Source organism: Chiloscyllium plagiosum, unplaced genomic scaffold, assembly GCF_037043375.1.
Source record: "Chiloscyllium plagiosum isolate Xiang-an unplaced genomic scaffold, Cpla_swu_hap1 HiC_scaffold_5, whole genome shotgun sequence".
In the NCBI taxonomy this organism is placed as follows: domain Eukaryota; kingdom Metazoa; phylum Chordata; class Chondrichthyes; order Orectolobiformes; family Hemiscylliidae; genus Chiloscyllium; species Chiloscyllium plagiosum.
This window is the reverse complement of record NW_028270143.1, coordinates 65,329,242-65,343,394: the sequence shown is the minus strand read 5'-3', so window position 1 is coordinate 65,343,394 and position 14,153 is coordinate 65,329,242. Positions and strand designations below refer to the sequence as shown.

The following is a 14,153-nucleotide window of genomic DNA, read 5'->3' as shown; positions in this document are numbered from 1 at the left end:
CTAATTTTGACGGTATTAGGCAAGAACTTTCAAAAGCTGATTGGGGGCAGATGTTCGCAGGTAAAGAGACGGCTGGAAAATGGGAAGCCTTCAGAAATGAGATAACAAGAATCCAGAGAAAGTATATTCCTGTCAGGGTGAAAGGGAAGGCTGGTAGGTATAGGAAATGCTGGATGACTAAAGAAATTGAGGGTTTGGTTAAGGAAAAGAAGGAAGTATATGTCAGGTATAGACAGGGTAGATCGAGTGAACCTTAGAAGAGTATAAAGGCAGTAGGAGTATACTTAAGAGAGAAATCAGGAGGGCAAAAAGGGAACATGAGATAGTTTTGGCAAATAGAGTTAATGAGAATCCAAAGGGTTTTTACAAATGCATGAAGGACAAAAGGGTAACGAGGGAGAGAATAGGGCCCCTCAAAGATCAGCAAGGCGGCCTTTGTGTGGTGCCGCAGGAGATGGGGGAGATATTAAACGAGTATTTTGCATCAGTATTTACAGTGGAAAAGGATATGGAAGATATAGAATGTAGGGAAATAGATGGTGACATCTTGAAAAATGTCTATATTACAGAAGAGGAAGTGCTGGATGTCTTGAAATGTATAAATGTGGATAAATCCCCAGGACCTGATCTGATGTACCCAGCACTCTGTGGGAAGCTATGGAAGTAATTGCTGGGCCTCTTGCTGAGATATTTTTATCATCGATAATCACAGGTGAGGTGCCGGAAGTCTGGAGGGTGGCTAAAGCAGTGCCACTATTTCAGAAAGTTGGTAAGGACAAGCCAGGGAACTATAGACCAGTGAGCCTGAGCTCGGCGGTGGGCATGTTGTTGAAGGGAATTCGGAGGGACAGGATGTATCAGTATTTGGAAAGGCAAGGACTGATTAGGGATAGTCAACATGACGTTGTGCGTGGAAAATCATGTTTCACAAACTTGATTAAGTTTTTTTGAAGTAACAAAGAGGATTGATGAGGGCAGAGCAGCAAACATGATCTATATGGACTTCAGTAAGGCATTCGACAAGTTTCCCCATGGGAGACTGGTTAGTAAGGGAGAACAGAAGACAGAAGGTTGTGGTGTAGGGTTGTTTTTCAGACTGGAGGCCTGTGACCAGCAGAGTGCCACAAGGATCGGTGCTGGATTCACTACTTTTTGTCACTTATATAAATAATGTGGATGTGAGCACAGGAGGTATAATTAATAAGTTTGTAGATGACAACAAAATTGGAGGTGTGGTGGACAGCGAAGAAGATTACCTCGGATTACAACAGGATCTTGACCAGATGAGCCAATCGGCTGAGGTGTGGCAGGTGGAGTTTAATTTAGATAAATGCGAGGTGCTGCATTTTGGGAAAGCAAATCTTAGCAGGACTTATATACTGAATGGTAAGGTCCCTCGGAGTGTTGCTCAACAAACAGACCGTGGATTGGAGGGTCATAGCTCCTTGAAAGTAGAGTCGGAGATAGATAGGATAGTGAAGAAGGCATTTGGTATGCTTTCCGTTATTGGTCAGAATATTGAGTACAAGAGTTGGGAGGTTATGTTGCAGCTGTACAGGACATTGGTTAGGACACTTTTGGAATATAGCATGCAATTCTGGTCTCCTTCCTATCGTAAGGATGTTGTGAAACTTCAAAGGGTTTAGAAAAGATTTCCAAAGAATTTGCCAAGGTTTGAGGAGATGATGATACTCTAGGGCTGTTTTCCCATGAGCGTCGGGGGCTGAGGGGTGACCTTATAGAGGTTTATAAAATTGTGAGGGGCATGGATAGGGTAAACAGGCAAAGTATTTTCCCTCAGGTGGGGGAGTCCAGAACTAGAGGGCATAGGTTTATGGTAAGAGGGAGAAGGTGTAAAAGAGACCTAAGGGGCAATTCTTTCACACAGAGGGTGGTGCATATGTGGAATGAGCTGCCAGAGGAAGTGGTGGAGGCTGGTACAATTGCAACATTTAAAAGTCATCTGGATGGGTATATGAATCAAAAGGGTTGGGAGGGATTTGGGCCGGGTGCTGGCAGGTGGGACCAGATTGGGTTGGGATATCTGGTCGGCATGGACGAGATGGACCGAAGAGTCTGTTTCTGTGATGTACATCTCTATGACTCCACGACTCAGTTAAGGATGCAAAATTTTAAAGGGCTTGACAGGGTAGATGAAAGAAGAATTTTTCCCATGTGGGTACAACCAGAGAACACAGAATAAGAGATAGGCCGTTGGAAACAAAGGGGAGGAGGAATTTGTTCACTCATAGATTTATGAATCTTTGGAACTCAATTCTCCCCGATGGCTGCCGATGTTCAGTCATTGAACAAATTCAAGATAAAGATCAATAGATTTCTGGGTATCAAAAGATCTAGAGATAGTGCAGAAAAATGGTTTTGAGATAGAGATGAGGCATGATCTAGATGAATAGCAGCACAGCCTTGAGGAAAGAATGGCCTCGTCTTGCTTTTAGGTTCTACTTTTTTTTAATTCCCTGAACTTCAGATTCTGTTTACAGGCTTTGAGTAAAGACCTTTTTTCTCCACATTTGCTTCAATATCTTCATTAATTCAACATTTTTTGCTATTTTTCAGAAACCTATACATTAGTGACACAAATAGACCAAAATGAACTTGCTAAAATTTCATCACACATAGCGCCTTCTCCAAAACACTAGACTCTTTTCACAGACATATTTTTGGTGTTTCAAGTGATCTACAATTATGTTTTTAAATGTAATGTAGTGCAGAATATTTATATTCAGTGTGCATATAATCACAAGAGAAGACAAAGGAAATTTGGCCAGCTTATTCTATGCAGTTTATTAAATACACAAACTGTACTTTACATCCAATATTTTTTGTGCTAACTCAACCATTCATCGTCTTCAGCAAGGATATTGTCAGGATTAGGATAATGTGACCAATAGTGTGTGATTTATATATAGTAAACCATTCTTTTTCTCAAAGAGAGAGTTTAGATTTCAATTGAGTGACATATGGTATTAGTCTGTCTTTGTGAAGGGGTTTAAAAATTAATTTGGTCAGTCTTTCTCGAACCATGATTTTAAACCAGTATGTGTCAGAGAGCAGGTGACTGCAAGGGTCACAGGAATGTTAATGAAGCTTCTTTATTCAGCAGGGGCTTATGAGAGGAGAGAGAAAATATGAAACCAGTAGCTTCAGTAAAACATAGATGAACAACTTTTTCTTTAAATTTAGCTCAAAGCTTTTGGATACAGTTTGACGGAGACCTGGCGAGGTGAAGCAAGTATCTGAATAACCTCCGAGAAAAGAAGATTGTTCATAACAGTTCAGGTGAAGGGGTATAGCTTTGATAACTTCCAGACTAGGAATATTTGGTTAGAACTATGCAGATTATTAAAAAACGCAAAATGACTGAGTTTTCAATTGTGAAAGTGATCAAATGAGAAGGTCTCACACAGTGACAGGACCTAAACTGAGAAGAAGCAACAAACGCTAACATTTGATAGGGAAGGAAACAGTACTAGTTGCGATGGTGTTGGGGTAAAAACAGGATTTTGTTTTGCTGTGTGTTCTTTTAATCTTTCAGCTGTGTTATAGCTTGATTTGGTTCATTTAATTTTTATTTCTTTTGCACAATAAACTTCTGTTTCATTGCTAAAACCAAACTTGAAGTTTTGTATGCTTCAGTGAACTACCACCATGTTAAAGAAAATACAAAATATCATCTATCAAGCCAGATTCATTCTGGGATCTGACTTGTCCAGTACCCACATGAACTAGGATCCTAAGAAGAAAATAAAAGTGATCTCTGGTGTGCAGTCAATAACACTGTCACTGAAGTTCAGATTTTATAATTTTAATAACAAGGGTCTTCCTAGTTTCAACAACTCACCTACTGTGAAATACGTCACACCCAGGTCTCACGTAGCTTCTATCAGAAACTTCCAGTAGGTTCAACTCAAACGTGTTTTACACCTTAAAGAAAATGAATTGAAGCTTCAAATTCTGTATAAAGCAAATAAATTTCTGAATAATATGTAATTTTAATGGAATATATGAAGACAGAGTAGGTTTCTTACATAAGAGACATTTTAAATAAAATATTTAAAATTAAAACCTATTGATGATCTACTAAAGAAATCCACAGGAAACAAGAATAGGGATAGCCCACATCTACACTAGCAATTGTAATAGTTTTTTGCTGCATAGTTCAAAATAAATTATGCTCTGTCCCAAATTTTACTCATGCTCTAAACATTAAAAATTTCAAATTTTCCATTTAATTCTTGTACAGATAACATCCAATTTCTCAGCATGACCTGCTAATACACTTCCAATAACATAGCATCCAGAACTACAGATTATATTACCATTAATTATACCCCAACTAATGCCCTCTTCCTTTCAAAACAAAGGCAACGTTGTAGCTGACAGATCTTCCCCAATTACCACTTTATATCTTGACTCCCTTTCTTCTCCTAGGTCCTTCAATTTCATTCCCATCTCCATGCCTATACTTTACAATAATTCTTCATCTGAATCCCTGTCATTCATTTATGCCCAATTAAAGGACACAACTGCCTCAGTGATAATGAGAAAATAAAGAGAGGAAGATGGGAGCAATGTATTTAAAAAAAGGGAAGGATGAATCGGGTACTAGATGGTGTGCTATTCAAATGGATAAAGGTTCCAGCTAGAAACATTTATCGGTGAATCATCAGATAGTGGGGGTTGGGGAGGGAAATTGTATTAAGCGAGCATAACCCTAATCATATATGTGTGAGCTGATAAATTGAGGGCAACTCCTAATCAGAATAAAGCTCTACAGATTTATTAGGTGACAGAAGTCAACTTACACAACACAAAGTCTTAAACATGCATTCTGGCATCCAAAAGACAGGTTGTCTTAAACAGCAGGGAAATTTATACACTATGATATACAGTATTTTTGAAAATGATGAATTTGAACAGTTTCCATTTCCTCAGAAATCTTTCATTCCATTCTTAGTCTGTGAATAGTTCACCAAAACAAAAAAAAACTGGCTCAATGACTGATAGATTTAAGGTAATTGTCCAAAGAATGGTGAAGGTTAACATTAAATGCTTCTTTCGCCTGTGCAGATACTGGTCCAGCAACAAGTCATCAACTTCGGACTCACTATCATCCCATCTGATTAGCTGCAGTTTGCCTCTTCTAATATTCTTCTGCACTCCAAGGAAGGAACAAATACACTCTGCAAAGAAAAAATAATGTACATTTGTTTCAATACCTTCAATTCCTTGTCAGACAAGGCAACACCGTGAACATATGCACCAAAATTGTGATGAGACAAATTCTGCGTGCATAAATTCTCATATAAACTATGTATCTCAAAAAAGTTATTATTTGTCAACATTGAAAAACATTAAATAGCACGTTTTCCTTTCAGTCTCAGATATGGATGCTGCCGATGTGGAACTGTGAAAGCCGTAAGTATGTAGGCTATGCCATGCATTGTTGGGGTGCAAGTGGATGTCATCACATCACACACTTGTGCCTCAATGAATGGTAGTTTCACATAGGGGGCCAAGCAGCCTAGTTAATCTAGCACAAATTGACCAGTGTGAAGGGAAACACTCATGCACAAGATGGAAATTCTACTTCTGAATAGTAGATGGGTTATTTCACCAAATAAGTATGCTTAGATTTAAAACTGCTTCTAAACATGCAATATCAAACTTGTTTAACATGGATGTTAAATATTCTGAGATTCAAAATCTCTCTCATGACCTTGGTAACAAGGCAACACTTACAATAAAATGAACCATATCACTTAAAAATCACATGCTGGAACTGTCACAGAGGTTTAGTGAAACATGATTAACCAGTACTGCATCATTGAACTGAACGGCTCAATGAGTACTTATTACAAGTCAAACCTCAGGCTAGAATCCTGAATATAATCAGCATTAATGCAGAAAGAAAATATCCAACACAATTACTGTTCCTTCCACAATTGAATCAAATTAAAATTTTAAACAAAGCTCAAGTGAAATATTCTTGTTCATAGGATTTCCAAGTGTTGCCATGTTGAAAAGAAATAAATTACTTCATAATGACGAGGAGATCATTAATATTATTTCAAATACCATAGGGTGGTACATCCTTAAAACAAGTGGTGCATATCGTTTCTACTGTGACCAAACAAGAATGGAAAACCAGAATACTAATCAAAAGTGGGAGGCTCATAAATGTTGGCTCAGATATAGACAACTTGCACATGAATAAAAGACAGTTAACATGCATATAAAGTAAGTGATTAGGAAGACAAATAGTATGTTAGCTTTATTCCAACAGTTATAATGCAAGGATAATGGAAGTTTTGCTGTATTTAACTGGATTTTGATAATACCATGTTAACAAAAGCAAAGTACAGAGAATTCTGACGATCTGAAATAAAAACAAAATGGGAAAAAAACTCAGCAGATTTAACGGCATTTGTGGAGTTAGAAATGGAGTTAATGTTTCAAGTGCAATATGACATTTCTTAACTGAAGTCCTGAAGACATCTTGTCTCAGGCATGATACCTGGAATGAGAGCAGAACACTGACACTCAACAGCTGTGAATTCTTTGGATTTCATTATCCAAGAAAGTTGGAGATGCTCAATTCAAGAGTATATTCAAATCTGATATAAATAGATTCTTGAGAACAAAAGGTATTATGGATATGGAGATAGGGCAAGAAAGTGGGGTTAGTATAATTCAGAAATGGCCCTGAAGTGAATAGCGGATCAAGCTTCAAGGACGATACGGCCCACATCTCCTCTCACATTGTGTTAAATTTGTAAATCCCTTGCTGATCAGCCCTCCCTCACCTTTATTTACTCAATAGCCATGGCAATGAGATCACATTTACATAAATTTCTAAATGTACCTGGAAGTGGCAATCAAGACATTCAAGTTGGCATTAAATGATGATAATTTTTTGAAAAAGGAAACATGCAGGGCACAGGAAAAAGGCAGGAGTTCGACACTAAGTTAAAGAGAGTGAGTGCAGACACAATGGGCCAAATAGCCTCTTTCCACACTGTAACAATTCTGTGACAATGTGGTACGATATTACAGACACAAACAACATAAACAACAAAACTATTTCAAGTTTGTATGATTTATGAACAATGTTAACAAGACAAGTCCAACACTTATTTTTTATCAGTTATTTTAAAATATTTTGAGGTAACCACTAGTAATCTGCATTATTTCTAAATTACGCAAAAACTTTCAACATATGAATATAGGAGGAATAGTTAGCAAGTTTATAGATGACACCAAAATTGATGCTGTAGTGGATCGTGAAGAAGATTACCTCAAAAGACAACAGGACTTTGATCAGATGGGCCAAGCAGTAGCAGATGGAGTTTAATTTAGATAAATGTGAGGTGCTGCATTTCGATAAGGCAAATCAGGACAGGACTTACACACTTAATGGTAAGGTCCTGGGGAGTGTTGCCAAACAAACAGGCCTGGTGGTACAGGTTCACAGTTGAAAGTGGAGTAGCACATAGACAGGGTAGAGAAAAAAGGTGTTTTATACACTTGCATTGAGTACAGGAGTTGGGACTTCATGCTGCTGCTGTACAGGACATTGATTAGACCACTTTTGGAATACTGCATGCAATTCTGGTCTCCCTCCGAATAGGAAAGATGTGAATCTTGAAAGGGTTCAGAAAAACTTTATAAGAATGTTGCCAGGGTTGGAGGGTTTGAGCTATAGGAATAGGTTGAAAAGGCAGGGGCTTTTTTCACAGGTGTGTCAGAGGCTATGGGGTGACTTTATAGAGGTTTATAAAATCATGAGGGGCCTGAATAAGGTGAATAGCCAAGGTCTTTTCCCTGGGGTGGGGAGTCCAAAACTAGGGGGCATTTAACACACTTAAAACTAGGTTTAAGGTGAGAGGAAAAAGATTTAAAAACGACCTAAGGGGCAACCTTTTCACACAAAGATGGTGATGGAGTTTACATTTAAATTACATTTAAAAGCTATCTGGATAGGTACTTGAATAGAAAGGGCTTAGAGGGCTATGGGCCAAATGCTGGCAAATGGGACCAGATTAATTTAGGATATCTGTTCAGCATGGACGAGTTGGACCAAAGGATCTTTTTCTATGCTGTATATCTCTATGACTCTGTTTAAATCACTCCCTATTATGTGGTGTATATTATAAACATATTAATTCAACAACACTGCTTCCTCCCATCAAAAGAAACAAAATTCACCATTCCTTACATGTTTGTGCTTTAGCTCACTGATCAGAACCAAAACGTAGAAGTTAGAGCCAAAAACTAAAGGTGGCATTTTCGTAAATAATTTTACTAAATAAACTTTCTGGACATTTATCAAATTTGTTCCTTAAAAGAAATTTAACTCCCGAAGAGAGCAGGACAACAGATGAGTCAGACCTGAAGAAGGAGGAACAAATTCAGAGAGATTCCACAGCTGATCTGAGTCAGGAAGTTAAAGACCACAAGGGAAGTTGCCATCCATAAGCCAAGAGGGAGACAGAGTTAAGTGGAGATCCAAGTCAGGACCAAATAACTACAACAAAATTAACATTTCCAGAAAATTGGTCAATTAGTATTTGAATGAGTAAAAGCCAGAGGAAGGCTCGCAAAGAGCAATATATGGATGTAATTTTGCGGCAGAATGCGTGCTGGCTCTCTCACCTCAAGGTTCAGTCTGCAATGCAGAGTTGAGAGGACCACCAAAATTCACCAACTACACATAGCAGGTACCAAGGATGACAGTGGGCCCTAGCAGGTTCAGCCTTGCCCAAGGGCTGGGGGTTTTATAAAAAAAACTATTTTGGTACTGCAGTAAAATCATAAGAAATAGTAGGGGGCTCACCCACAACGTTATGCTAAGCGGAGTTCTGAGAGCCCAAGAAGCCCCAATATAACCCAATTTACCTACAACACTCAAAAAATTTAAAACAATGACAAGTATGTGGAAAATGCTTTATTTAAAAATGTGTTCACCACTTACAAGAGCCTGACCTTGTACAATTAAAAGCATTAAAAATGTTGGGACTCTGAAAAAACATCAATCTTTTTCTGCTTAGCGTGGTGTCTTCAGACAAGTGCAATACAGTCCACCATATCATTAGATTAGATTATTTATAGTGTGGAAACAGGCCCTTCGGCCCAACAAGTCCACACTGACCCGCCGAAGCACAACCCACCCAGACCCATTCCCCTACATTTACCCCTGCACCTAACACTACGGGCAATTTAGCATGGCCAATTCACCTGACCTGCACATTTTTGGACTGTGGGAGGAAACCGGAGCACCCGGAGGAAACCCACGCAGACACGGGGAGAATGTGCAAACTCCACACAGTCAGTCGCCTGAGGCGGGAACTGAGCCCGGGTCTCTGGCGCTGTGAGGCAACAGTGCTAACCACTGTGCCACCATGCCGCTCATCAATGCAGTCAAACATGTTTACCGTGTTTTCATACTGCAGGGCAGAATACCAAAGCTTCTCTACAGATTTTGCAGCTTCAGCTACGAAAACGGGTGAGAGAGGGGGTGGTCGAGCATTCAGCGGTCTCCTCGGGGAACTCTACTGAAGAATTCTCTACTTCAATAATTGCCTCATCTGCCTGTTCTGTTATATAGCATCAGTGTCACCCACCATGATATAATTCCACACAGATGGCTCGGCCATGATTTCATGCCTAACGTGTTTGGCTAATCTAGAGTTACTAGTCTAGAACTTCAACTTATCACCCTTCAACTGGATATCTTATTGTGTTGGCCAAAATGGCTAACAACTTTGTCTGAACTGGAGTTTGGGGTTATCCTTATTTTCATGGAGATTTCACTGTACATTCTTAAAAATTCATTCATGAGATGTGGACTTTGCTGGTTGGGCCAGCATCAATTGCCCATCCTTAGTTGCCCTCCAGCATCTGCAGTCCTCACTTTCACATAAGGTAATAAGGTGGTACTGAGTTGCCTTCTTACACCATTGCAGTCCATTTGGTGTAGGCAGCCCACAAGACCATTAAGGAGGAAGTCCTAGGATCTTGATCCAGTGACACTGAAGAAACAGCAATATTTTCCAAGTCAGGATCATGAGTTACTTGGAGTGGAACGTCCACGTGGTGGTGATTCCATGTACCTGCTGCCCTTGTACCTATCTAGATGGTAATGGTCATGGTTTGGAAGGTGTTATCTGAGGAGCCTTGGTGAATTTTTGCAGTGCATCTTGCAGATAAAGCACACTGCTGCTACTGAGCATCAGTGTTAGAGGTTGTGGATGATGTGTCAATGTTGGATGTAGGTTTACTCGCTGAGCTGAAAGGTTCATTTCCAGACGTTTCATTACCTTACTTCAGTGGACCTCACACGAAGCAATGCTGCTTTCTATTTATATGTTTGGGTTTCTTTGGGTCGGTGATGTTATTTCCTGTGGTGAAGTCACTTCCTGTTTCTTTTCTCAGTGGGTGGTAGATGGGGTCTAACTCGATGTGTTTGTTGATAGAGTTCCGGTTGGAATGCCATGCTTCTCGGAATTCTCGTGTGGGTCGTTGTTTGGCTTGTCCTAGGATGGATGTATTGTCCCAGTCAAAGTGGTGTCCTTCCTCATTCATATGTGAGGATACTAGTGAGAGAGGGTCATGTCTTTTTGTGGTTAGTTGGTGTTCATGTATCCTAGTGGCTAGTTTTCTGCCTGTTTGTCCAATGTACTGTTTGTTACAGTCCTTGCATGGTATTTTGTAAATGACGTTAGTTTTGCTCATTGTCTGTGTAGGGTCTTTCAAGTTCATTAGCTGCTGTTTTAGTGTGTTGGTGGGTTTGTGGGCTACCATGATGTCAAGGGGTCTGAGTAGTCTGGCAGTCATTTCTGAGATGTCTTTGATGTAGGGGAGAGTGGTAGGGTTTCTGACCGTGTTTTGTCTGCTTGTTTGGGTTTGTTGCTGAGAAATTGGCAGACTGTATTCATTGGGTACCCATTCTTTTTGAATACATGGTATAGGTGATTTTCCTCTGCTCTGCATAGATCCTCTGTGCTGCAGTGTGTGTTGGCTCATTGAAATAATGTTCTGATGTAGCTTTGTTTGTGGGTGTTGGGATGATCGCTTCTGTAGTTCAATATTTGGTCTGTATATGTTGCTTTTCTATAGACGCTGGTTTGAAGTTCCCCATTGGCAGTTTGCTCTACTGTGGCATCTAGGAATGGCAGTTTGTTGTTGTTTTCCTCCTCTTGAGTGAATTTAGTGAAATTAGTGAATGTTGTGTCAATTGACAGGGTTGCTTTGCCCCATAAGGTCTCAAAGCTGTATTTATCCAAACAAATGGAAGTATTTCAGCATACTCCTAACTTGTGCCTTATAGATGATAAACAGGCTTTAGAGGGTCTGGAGGCGAGTTATTCGCTACAGGACTCCTAGCCTCTGACCTGCTCTGGCAATATGATCAGCTGAGATGTGATTTAGTGGTGATTTGAGCTCAGCGAATTGAGTGAATAACACCTGCTTTTAATTTGTAAGCTTGTATTCCACCACAGCTGATCATATTGCCAGTGCAAGTCTGAGGCTAGTATACCTGCAGCGAATAACTCACCCCCGACTCTCCAAAGTATTTAAATGGCTAATGCAGTTCAGTTTCTGGTCAAGGTAAGCCCCAGAATGTTGATAGTGGGGGATTTATGCAAATTAAATCAAAGTGATACAATTTAATCTGGATGTCATGAGTGTTATATCGTTTTAGAACTTAAATGGAGTTGGGGCTGCTGACCAATGATTTAAGAAATCTACTTGAAAAGGGGTCCTCTAACAACAAAAATCAGGACCAGAAGTCGATGTAGGTCAATGAACACAAAGGTGATAGGTGGAACAGGACTGGTTAAGACACAGGAAACAAAGTTTTAGACAATCTGATTCGCTGGTGTAGTGAAGTCACAGGGACAAAAACAGGCAGTGTTAGGAATGGCACAAATACGAGTTCGAAGCTCATCACGCGATCACATACAACACCAAGTTAGTGAATGGTCTGGTTTTACCTCAAAACCTTTTCCAGACAGAGGAATGGAGTCACTTGCTAAGAGACTGAGTTTATAGCAGGAACTTTAAACTTTGACTTCAGTCCTTCCAATAGTTAAAAGGAGAAAATCTACTTAGTACTGGACAGCAGATAAGTAACAGCAACAGTAAAGCAGTCAAGAAAGGCAGTGAAGTAGTAGAACTGGGTGTCAACATGCATGTGAAAATGAACCCAGCTTTTGGATGATGTCACCAGAATAGCATGTAGGTGGGAAACAGGACCAAAAAAAATCAATAAAAGTTTAACCAAGAAAATTTTGTGAATCACTAGGTCTACATCAGGTATGTAAATGTAACAAATAAGCCATTCCAAAAGCCGACCTTTGGCAAAACCCAGATTAAGAAAAACTCCAGCATTATAAATTTACAGATTAAAGGTCCACTTCAAGCCGTGTGCACATAAAATCAAAGGTTGACACTAGAATGCAATATTAACAGAGCATTGTACTTTACTGTCTTTATAATCTGTTAAATTTAAGTTCCATCTGCCTTCTTATGTGGCTGCAAAAGATCCCACAGCATTACTTCAAAGAGAGTCTACCGCTGCTGTTCCAGCTAGTATCTATCAACACCAAAAAATCGATGATTATCACATTATTAATCAATTCATTAAATTTTGTTGGTATACAAACTTACAAATTAAAAGTTGTAATCCACTCAACTCCCTGTGCCTGCATTAGAGCTGGTCATATTGCCAGACATTTCTATCTATCCCCAGTAACCTTTGATCACCTTGCTTATCAAGAACTTATTTATCTCTGCCTTACAACTGTTCAGAGACTCTACTTCCACCACCTTTTGAGGAAAACCCTTCCAAAGCTGTGGTGTGGATGGGAACCAGTGATGCTGGCACAACCAAAGCAGCAGAAACAATGTGGTTGCAGGGCTATTACCTCTTGCTGAAAAAAAACCGACGACAAAATCAATTTATTAAAGATTAAATAATGCATCAATTCAGATATGTACCACAAGAAAGTTTACAAATATTGCCCATCAGCAAAGTAGTGCAGTAGGCATGTGTTTTACTCATCAATCTCACCAACATTCAGCAAATATCCTGCAGAGGGACAGGACGGGAAGTGTTAAGCTGGAACAATGTGCACTCTTGATTAAAGTGACCTGATTGGGGTCGTTACCAGGAGGATATTTCCCGCAGGAAAGCCCCATTTCCAGCGGGAAATGGACAGAAGATGAAGCAGTGACAGACGCCGGGGCCTATGTGGGGCCGCCTTCTGAAAGCGCATGTCCCGTTACACCGAGGAGCAGCCTCAGTGAATATCACACCGGAGGCCGGGGGGGTGCCCGGTGCTGCCGAGAGCCTGCCCGGGCTGCTCGCTAGCGGTTTGCAGCACTCACCTTGGCCGCTTCCCCGTCTCTGGCTCCGGCTCCTGCTCCTGCCCCAGGCCCGGCTCCGGCTCGAGCTCGGTGTCTCCGCTCGGACAGCGCCGGCTCCCGGAGCAGGACAGCGCCCCCCAGAGTCTCAGACAGAAACAGCTGGGCCCTTCCCTGCCAGCCTCAGACTTACCAGTCCATTGGGGAGAGTGAGGGCTGCAGATGCTGGACACCAGGAGTCGAGGGTACCTGCTCCTCGGATGCTGTCATTTCCAGCACCGCACTGTCGACTCTACCAATTAATTGCCCTCCTTGCTTCTTACTGTTTACATACGTCTGAAATACTGCTTCAGTGCATGATGTCTAAACCAGAGATTTCTCTTTTTTTTTTGAAATCCCCAACCACTCATGGCTGACCCAAGCACAGTCCTGTGGGCAACACACAATGTCAGCTGAACATACATGAAGCAAATACAAAATTAGCTCACTTTCATCTCCTGAGGAGACAACCCAGAAAACTTTTTAAAATTAGTTTGTCCCTAATTGGGGTCATCAAGAGTCAAACCACATTGCTATAGATCTGATGGGGGCATTAATGAATCAGATTTTACAAAAAACACAACGAACATGGTTACCATTAGATCATTTACAGTTTTTTTTGTTTTCACTGCCATAGTGGGTTTTGAATCTAAACTCCCCCAGGACATAAAACTGAGGGTTGGGATTACTTATCCACTGACGTTATAATTTAGGACTAGACTGGG

At 40.4% G+C, this 14,153-nt stretch overlaps 1 protein-coding gene across 3 annotated transcripts in view; it reads right to left on the bottom strand.

Annotated features, from left to right (window-relative positions):
- tpk1 (thiamin pyrophosphokinase 1) overlaps nt 1–13,505 on the bottom strand; it is a 384,885-nt gene extending 371,380 nt beyond the window's left edge. Inside the window, exons 1-3 of one of the 3 annotated variants that reach the window (XM_087987234.1) lie at nt 13,414–13,505; nt 4,827–5,204; nt 3,863–3,945 (exon numbers count right to left, since the gene is read on the bottom strand). The gene's annotated coding sequence lies outside the window, so the exon portion shown is untranslated. Of the gene's footprint in view, nt 1–3,862; nt 5,205–13,413 lie in introns of all 3 variants that reach the window. The other 2 variants (XM_087987235.1, XM_087987232.1) reach the window with 2 other exon arrangements.
- Nucleotides 13,506–14,153: the final 648 nt, after the last annotated feature.